Consider the following 10156-nt stretch of genomic DNA (forward strand, 5'->3'; position numbering starts at 1 on the left):
CCTGATTTCTCCCTCCTGCACTGCAGAGAACCTGCCCTCAAAGACCCAGAGCTCAGCTTCAGTAGAAGTTGAACAGCACTGTACAAGTGAACCTGAGAACCCAGTCACCCTGAGAAAAATGGTTTCTAGGGGAAAACACATTCTTCAGTCCAAACAACCAACTTACAAATGATCTTTTGGACCACGTCCTGCCTGCAAACTGAGGCTCAATTCACCTTTAATGGGCCAGCTCTGGCAGTGCCAAGGGAGAGAGGCCATTAGCAGAAATGAAAAAAGCAAGAAATCTTTTAGCCCATTAGATTAAAAGAAGATTTTTCATGCTTTATTATTTATGATTTGCGACTTCAGTTACTGTTTCCTGGAACAAATGTTATGATTCAACTTCTATTTACTGAAGCAAATAGATGCTTATCAGTTGTCATGCTACAAATCACAAAGCAGTCAGTAAGGCCTTTGGGGCTGTGGCCTCTTTTGCAATTCTTTGATGTCTTGTCAGGCAACTTATTTTCTGTGCCTCAGAGAGTTTCCAAAAGCTACCACAATCTGATGTGTGTGTGTGTGCATATGTGCATGTATATCTATATGTACGTTTCTCTCTCTGTCTATATATATATATGGCATATAAATACAGTAAATTCAAAGAATCGAGCAAAAGCAGATTTTGGTTTTTACTTTAAGAATGTCATTTCACTTCCTGAAAAATTAGGAATTAGGAGTTCCAAGGATACCACATAGCATTTAGGAAGACTTGAGTGGGAGCTAAGAAAGTTCGAATGAGGGGAGGAAGAAAGTTCCTGGTCAGTCCCAGTATAGTGACTCAAGCCTGTAATTCCAGCACTTTAGGAGGCTGAGGTGGGAGGATTGTTTGAGCTCAGGAGTTTAAGATCAGCCTGGGCAACCTAGCAATCATTCTGATCTCTATTTAAAAAAACATAAAATAAAATAAAGAAAAGAGCCGGGCGCGGTGGCTCAAGCCTGTAATCCCAGCACTTTGGGAGGCCGAGACGGGCGGATCACGAGGTCAGGAGATCAAGACCATCCTGGCTAACACGGTGAAACCCCATCTCTACTAAAAAATACAAAAAGCTAGCCGGGCAAGGTGGCTGGCCCCTGTAGTCCCAGCTACTCGGGAGGCTGAGGCAGTGAGCTGAGATCCGGCCACTGCACTTCAGCCCGGGCGACAGCGAGACTCCGTCTCAAAAAAAAAAAAAAAAAAAGAAAGAAAAGAAAAGAAAGCCTGGGTCAGTGGCGTCAGTGAACCCTGGAGGATGCTGTGATCTTCTTGGCGGCGTCCCCAGCCTCTGCTTCAGGATGACAGCATGGTCTCCTGCGCTGTAGCTCGGTCTGAAATTTTCAGTTTTTCTTTCTAGTTCCCCTTTTTCCGTCTCCAAGGGGGATGGAGGAGGTGGCCTGAATAAGATGTAAATGAAAGAGGAAGTGTCTCAGCAACAACCAAACATAAAACAGCGACCCACTTCACTTGTGACCTCTACGGAAATACTGAAGACGTCCTCTGTGTCCTTTTAGACTTTCTGGGGGAGGGGACAGCTGCTGCCCAGAAGCAAGCAGCTTCCTTTTGGCCAGGTCAGTGCAGGGAACCAACAAAGACAGGGACCCGGGGCCAGAAGAAGCACAGCCACAGTGGGTATCTGATTGGACTGAGCCAGGAAAGGCCTTCTTGCCCTTAGGGACCCCTCAAAGCTTCTTCCCCACAAGCTGGAAACAGCTTGGCTCACTGCTGTGTTAAATGCAGGTGCCAGCCGAGGGGGTTACCCTAGGACCGTGAGCCATTAACAACTTGTCTCAAATTCACTTCTCCAAGGCAGTCAGCAGCTCCCCACTGAACACCTGTGGGTTCCTGCTGGTGCTAACTTAGGCACAGGGCTAGCAGGTCCCTCCCCTGTAGCAGATGATGAAAGCAAGTGTGGTGCAGGAGGAACTGGAAAGAGAGTGTCGTCAGAGGCGACACTTGCGTGGATTACAACCATATATTCTTGTGCAATGTAAAAATGCCAACTTGCATCAGCATAACGAAGGACACACTTAGAATAGAAAAGCTGAGGAGGACAGAAGAATAGGAAGAAAAACAAAATCATGTCTGGTCCTTTTGCCCAGAAATGACCCAAGTGAAACTTGGCTGAACTTTTAGACTTTTTCGTGGTGCACATTTTTGAACATAATTTGACAACGCAGGACCTCTGGAATTGTACATTCTAATTTTTCAGTCCATTTATTTCTTATTCCAGAAAGATTCCATATATAAGGATGGCTCATCACGGTGTTGTTTTTAATTCTGAAAAGCTGAAAAATGGATTCTCGCCACTAGTGTTTATAAATAAATTCAATAAATTTATGCCCTCACAATAAAATAGTATGTGGTCATTAAAAAGAACAATCTCATGCTATGCGTATTATCATGGAAGGATGTCCACAAGATCTTGCTGAAATTTTTTTACAAGTCCCAAAACTGTATGTGTAATTTGAGACTATTGATGTAAAAATATGGGTGTTATTGTGTGTAAAAAAGAATGTTTGGGCTGGGCACGGTGGCTCACGCCTGTAATCCCAACACTTTGAGGGGCCGAGGCGGGCAGATCACTTGAGGTCAGGAGTTCAAGACCAGCCTGGCCAAGATGGTGAAACCCCATCTCTACTAAAATAAAAATAAAAATAAAAATAAAATAGCTGGACGTGTTTGTGGGCGCCTGTAATCCCAGCTATTCCGGAGGCTGAGGCAGGAGAATCGCTTGAGCCAGGGAGGCGGAGGTTGCAGTGGGTGACAGAGCAAGTCTCCATCTCAAAAAAAAAAGGATGTTTGCCAAAATGTTAATAATGGTTGTCTTCAGAAGGAGGGCTTTTTATGCTGTTTACTTTCTTCTTGATTATTTTAGCAATTTTTTTTTTGCAATGAGCATTTACTTGTTTTATATTTTTTAAACTATTCACCTTGAAAAAATTATGCAAATCTAACTTACCATATAAAATACACTTATTTTGTAGTGAGTGAAAATCAGGGTTACAAAATATGTACATAGTATAATATGTTCATATTTTATAGTTTTATACATAAATGTATATATTTTAGTTTAAGTGTATATAAATATAAAAATACATTCACACTTTTGAACATATATATAATATGCATATAAATTTTACATGTATATATAAAAAGTTTTAACATTTATATGTTTTTATTTTTTAAGATTACTCTTTTTTTCTTTTCTTTTCCTTTTTTTTTTGAGACAATCTCACACTATTGCCGAGCTGGAGTACAGTGGCACGATCTCAGCTCACTGAAACCTCCGCCTCCCAGCTTCAAGCGATTCTCCTGCCTCAGCCTCCCAAGGAGCTGGGATTACAGGTGCACACCACCATGCCCAGCTAATTTTTTGTATATTTAGTAGAGACGGGGTTTCACTACGTTGGCCAACCTGGTCTCAAACTCCTGACCTCGTGATCTGCCCACCTCGACCTCCCAAAGTGTTGGGATTACAGGTGTGAGCCACCCCGCCCAGCCAAGATTATTCTTATATTTTGAATAATAATTGTATTTCCATTCTGGGGAAAAGAGTAATATTTTGGAAACCAGGCGCAGTGGCTCATGCCTATAATCCCAGCACTTTAGGAGGCCGAGCGGATGGATCACCTGAGGTCAGGAGTTCAAGACCACCCTGGCCAACATAGCAAAACCCTGTCTCTACTAAAAATATAAAAATCAGCTGGGCATAGTGGCAGGCGCACCTAGAATCCCAGCTACTCGGGAGCCTGAGGTAGGAGAATCGCTTGAGCCCAGGAGGTGGAGGTTGCAGTGAGCCAAGACTGTGCCACTACACTCCAGCCCGGTGGACCGAGAGAAACCCTATCTCAAAAAAAAAAAAAAAAAAGGTAAGATTTTGGGCTAAGTCTTGGAGGGGTAGGGACGGCCAATCCGGGGCAGCCCAGGCTGAGGGCATAGCACGTATCAAAGACACAAAGCCATAGCAGAGGAGGGCCGCGTGTGGCACACGCCGCTCCTGGCACCTGACAGCCCCAGTGTTCTGTCCTCCTGGAAACTCTCCTCTTGCTTTTCTGGGTCACTGTTCTCTCCAGGCTGCTTAGTCAGCCAAGCAGGCACCTAGAGGGGCCCTGAGGGATTGTGGCTGTCCCGGGTAGGGGCTCCGTGAGGGGGAAGCCGACCTACTTTCCAGTGTTCCTGAGGCTCAGGCCCGTGTGCCACAGTGAGAGGGCACGAACTCCACGGTCCGTGGCCTTGGGTTCAACTGAGGCACCACCAGCTCCTGGGTGGCTCCGGCCAAGGCACTTTACCTCCCTGGGACTCAGTGTGTTTATCCAGGGGTATGGACAGTAAGAACCTCTGGCCCCCAGGGTTAATGAGAGAATTAAAGAAGACATGGGAACAGCTCCTTTCAACTAACTGTTTATTACCAGAAGGTGCCCAATAACCAGGCATGGCAAAAGCCCAAAGGCAAAAACACAAAGCCCTGACATTTAACAGGTTCTTTTTATGCTAAGAAACCAGCGCTGGAGACAAGTACTTGTGATATATCCTCGTGGTTGGACATGTTGGTCACAAGTAGTTCTAATTATGGAAATGCCCGCTGACAAAAGGGCCTGTTGATGTGAGTCACTATGGGTGGTTTAACTCTCTAGGCCTGGGCTGCTCCTAGGAATGATTTGCAGATACATCTATCTACCTAGCTATCTTTTTTTCTTTTTTTAACATTGGAGTTTTGCTCTGTTGCCCAGGCTGGAGTGCAATGGCACTATCTCGGCTCACCGCAACCTCCCTCTCCCGGGTCCAAGTGATTCTCCTGCTTCAGCCTCTGGAGTAGCTGGGATTACAAGCACCTGCCACCACGCCCGGCTAATTTTTGTATTTTTCTAGAGACAGGGTTTCACCATGTTGTTAGCCAGGCTGGTCTCCTAGCTATCTTTTTTTTTTTTTTTTTCTTTTTCTTTTTTGAGACCGGGTCTCACTCTGTCACCCAGGGTGAAGTACAGTGGCACAATCAGGGCTCACTTTAGCCTTGACCTCCTGGGCTCAAGCAATCCTGCCTCAGCCCTCCGAGTAGCTAAGACTATAGCTAAGACCATGCCCAGCTAATTTTTCTATTGTTGTTTTGAATTGTAGTATTGATGTCTCACTGTATTACCCAGGCTGGTCTTGAATTCCTGAGCTCAAGCAATCCTCCCACCTCGGCCTCCCAAAGTGCTGGGATTAGAGGCATGAGCCACTGCACCTGGCCCGTAAGATACATATGTTTTTATTTATTTTTTATTTTTTTTTATTTTTTTTTTTCGAGGCGGAGTCTCGCTCTGTCGCCCAGACTGGAGTGCAGTGGCCGGATCTCAGCTCACTGCAAGCTCCGCCTCCCGGGTTTACGCCATTCTCCTGCCTCAGCCTCCCGAGTAGCTGGGACTACAGGAGCCCGCCACCTCGCCCGGCTAGTTTTTGTATTTTTAGTAGAGATGGGGTTTCACCGTGTTAGCCAGGATGGTCTCGATCTCCTGACCTCGTGATCCGCCCGTCTCGGCCTCCCAAAGTGCTGGGATTACAGGCTTGAGCCACCGCGCCCGGCCTGCATATGTTTTTATTAAAATAATGCAGTGATTTGTTTCGTTTTGGTTTTTTGTTTTTTTGTTGTTGTTGTGGTTGTTTTTTAGAGACAAGGTCACATTCTGTTGCCCAGGCTGTGCACTCACAGCTCACTGCAGCCTTGACCTCCTGGGCTCAGGCGATCCTTTCACCCCAGCCTCCCACGTAGCTGAGACTACAGGCATATGCCACCACACCTGTTTAATCTTAACTTTTTTAGAGTTGGAGTCTTGCTATGTTGCCCAGGCTGGCCTTGAGCTCCTGGACTCCAGTGATCCACCCGTCTTAGCCTCCCAAAGTGCGTCACCACACCCAGCTAATTTTGTATTTTTTGTAGAGATGGGGTTTCTCCATGTTGGTCAGGCTGGTCTCGAACTCCTGACAGGTCATGTGCTGCCTCGGCCTCCCAAAGTGCTAGGATTACAGGTGTGAGCCACTGAGCCCGGTCGCTACCTGTTCTTATTGTGAATTTATACCCTGAAGAAATGGAATCTGCCATTTGTTGTAGTAGCAATCCAGAAAAACAAAGCGTACTTGTTGGTATAAAACATGACTAACTGATATTGAGTGTCACCTGGAGGTGACTCATCACAGCAAGAATGGATCAGCTTAACCAGGTGTGGTGGCGTGCAACTGTGGTCCAGGCTACTCAGGAGGCTGAGGTGGGAGGATCGCCTGGGCCCGGCAGATTGAGGCTGCTGTAAGCCAAGATTATGCCACTGCGCTCCAACCTGGGCAACAGAGCAAGACCCTGTCTCAAAAAAAAAAAAAAAAAGAATCAAAGAATGGATCAGTCTCATATCATCCAAGCTCATAGAGAGAATGATGTAGAAAAATCCCAATGACTTTGTATTGAATCGTCACCCTCAGAGGGTTGGGGACATAGGTTCATAGATCAGCACCTTCACTCCTGGAAGGCACGGGAAGACAATATCTTTTCTTTTTTTTTTTTGAGACAGACTTTCACTCTTGTCACCCAGGCTGGAGTGCAGTGGTGCGGTCTCGGCTGACCGCAACTTCCACCTCCTGGGTTCCAGTGCTTCCCGAATAGCTAGGATTATAAGTGCCCACCACCATGCCCAGCTAATTTTTGTATTTTTAGTAGAGACGGGGCTTCTCCATGTGGGCCAGGCTGGTCTCCAACTCCTGACCTCAGATGATCCACCTGCCTCAGCCTCCCAAAGTGCTGGGATTACAGGCGTGAGCCACCACACCCGGCCGGGAAGCCAATTTATAACAAGTTTTCTTGGTAAATATGGATAATTAGTTGATGACCCTAATGGTTTCTACCCCTCTAAGTTTGGTGCATCCTCTTTCTCTCTCCCAGTCATGTGAGGATACAACATGAAATTGGCCATCTGAGGACCAGGAAGAGAGCTCTCCCCAGAACCCAACCATGCTGGCACTTGACTTTGGACTTTCTAGCCTCTGCTGTGAGTGATAAATACTTGTTGTATAATCCGCCCAGCCTGTGATACTCTGTGACAGCAGCCTAAGCTGACTAAGACACTTGGCAAGTGCATCTCCACAATAAGATCCGAGCCATCTCAGCCTGGAAGTTGGTGCTTCCAGATGGCGTTGAGGAAAATGACCAAAGTTTGTCTCTCTCTTTTTTTTTTTTTGAGACAGAGTCTTGCTCTGGCTGGAGTGCAGTGGTGCGATCTCAGCTCTCTGCAACCTCTGCCCGCTGGGTTCAAGCAATTTCTCGTGCCTCAGCCTCCCGAGTAGCTGGGATTACAGGCATGCACCACCGCACCCAGCTAATTTTTGTGTTTTTGGTAGTGGTGGGGTTTCGCCATGTTGGCCAGGCTGGTTTCAAACTCCTGACTTCAAGCGATCCACCCACTCGGCCTCCCGAAGTGCTGGGATTATAGGCGTGGACCACCACACCTGGCCCAAAGTTTTTCTCTTTGACCTTTCATTTTCTATCATTGATCGATCTCACTTTTTTTTTTTTTTTTTTTTTTTTTGAGATAGAGTCTTGTTCTGTCACCCAGGCTCAAGGGCAGCGGCGTGATCATAGCTTATTGTAGCCTCAAACTCCCAGACTCGAGCAATCCTCCTCCTTTAGCCTCCTGAGTAGCTGCGACTACAGACGCAGCCCACCACACCCAGATAATTTTTATTTTTTTGTAGAGATGGGGTCTCGTTATGTTGCCCAGCCTGCTCTCATACTCCCGGGCTCAAGTGATCCTCCAACCTTAGCCTCTCAAAGCACTGGGATTATAGGCGTGAGACATCACACCTGGCCGTAACCCCCTTTCTGATTGGCGTGTTCTTGACATAACTTACAAGAGGTTAGAAGTGTTTTTGTAAATATACCTTTTTTTTTACAAACTTCAGTTGTAACCAACTCTTGCTAAAGAACCCATTCTGATCTCTTAAGGTAACTTTACATTTCTTTACATTAGAAGTTTATATTTGTTCTAATCCATATGCATTGGTTTTACAGTTTTACAGTTTTCTAATTGTCAAAACAATGCAGGATTCTCAGTCACATCAGAATTTCAGATGAACAATGAGTAATTTTTTAGTATAAGCATGTCCCATACATTTCATGGGATATACTTAACATTAAAAGTTATTTGTTGTTCATTTGAAATTCTAGTTAACTAAGCACCCTGTATTTTCATTTGTAAAACCTGGCCACCCTCTCTCCAAGGGAAATCCTAGTTCCCTATTTCCAAATTGGTAGAGGTGGTGGTGACCTCATGAAAACTCATATAACCTATCCACAGTTTCAAGAAGGAAAGAAAGGTAATTCTGTACGCTAAAAAGACACATACCACACAAATAACAAATCTGTCCTCATGCAAGGCACAGTGGTGGATGACTCACGGAGAGTGATTATCTGGTCAAACACAAGCCCTCGGGTGTGGTGGCTCACGCTTGTTATTCCAGCACTTTGGGAGGCTGAGGCAGATGGATCACATGATCAACCTAGACAACATTGGAGAAACCCCTCTCTACTAAAAAAAAATACAAGAAAATTAGCTGGGGGTGGTGGCACATTCCTCAGGGCGGGAGGCTGAGGTGGGAGGATCACTTGAGCCCAGGAGCCAGGAAGTCCAGGCTGCAGTGAGCCATGGTTACGCCACTGCACTCCAGACTGGACAACAAAGTGAGACTCAGTCTCAAAAAAAAAATTAATTAAAATTAAAATTAAAATTAAAAAAATAAAAATGTAAAAAAAACATATATGTCTTGCTCTACAGATGCATTCAGATAAATTTACCTGAAAATCAATTTCTGAAAAGTAAATTTATTTCCCTAGTTTTCAACCAAAATGAGCACACAAGGCTTTCAACCCCAATCTGCCAATGTATCATTTCGTCCTTAGCAAGTGTATAAACTAAAAACTTCACTGAGACTCAGCTTTCTCCTCTATCAAACGTAGCCCAGATGGCTACCTTTCCTTCCAGCCAGTGCCAGGGGAAGTGCTTGGTGAGGAAGGGGTAAGCAGCGTGACAGGCCCTCCAAGATGGCCCCACGGCATCTGTGATCTCCCTGTTTCCTTCTCAATAACATGAATGTAGATCAAGCAACTCCTAGGAGTGAGTATTCTGAAAGGGGCTGTGGGATAGAACACACACCCCTGCATCCCTTGAGGAGTTAGACTCCAGCTGGAAAGACAGGATATATGTAGTCATCTGTTACAGTGGGAGTCCCCAGTGAACGATACCTCCTGGTATTCATGCCCTCTATCGATCACTTCACTGAATCTGGGCTGCCTGAAACCACAAAATGTGACAGAGGTGACACTGTGCCAGCTGTGCCAAGGGGCACACGTGGAGGGGCTCACTTCAGGGTGCTGGATGAAGAACAGGGCAGGAGGCTGGGCATGATGGCTCATGCCTGTAATCCCAGCACTTTGAGAGGCTGAGGCGGGTGGATCACCTGGGATCAGGAGTTCGAGACCAGCCTGGCCAACATGGTGAAACCCCATCTCTACTAAAAATACAAAAAGAAGCCAGGCATGATGGTGGGCGCCTGTAATCCCAGCCACTCGGGAGGCTGAAGCAGGAGAACCGCTTGAACCCAGGAGGTGGAGATTGCAGTGAGCTGAGATCGCACCACTGCTCTCTAGCCTGGACGACAAGATTGAGACTCCATCCCAAAAAACAAAACAAAACAAAACAAAATAACAGGACAGGGACAGATGCTGGGCTTTGAAGACTGTGCAAGCTCTAGGGCTATGCCTTAGGAAACCTTAGTGGATTCCACATTTGTAGTCCTGGGAACCCTGAGCCACCATGTAACGAACCTTACTTTCCTGTTGGAGAGGCCATGTGGAGAGTGAGAGGCCCCTGAGTCTATATGGAGGAGAACGAGGAGCTCAGCCAGACATGTGCCCATGTTCAAGTTGACCCAGCCACCCTCTGGACTCTGGAGCTACACCGGCCGGGACCCCTTTACATGGGGTTGGTGAAGCCACATCTTCAACTCATTCTTGGGTGTGCAAGATGCAAGTTAACATGGATCATTCTTGGGTATGCAAAAGATCAGGAATGTTTAAGCAAAGCAACCCATGTCTAGGTGAAGGCGATGTTTCCCCCAGAC

This window comes from Rhinopithecus roxellana, chromosome 19 (assembly GCF_007565055.1).
Source record: "Rhinopithecus roxellana isolate Shanxi Qingling chromosome 19, ASM756505v1, whole genome shotgun sequence".
Lineage (NCBI taxonomy): Eukaryota > Metazoa > Chordata > Mammalia > Primates > Cercopithecidae > Rhinopithecus > Rhinopithecus roxellana.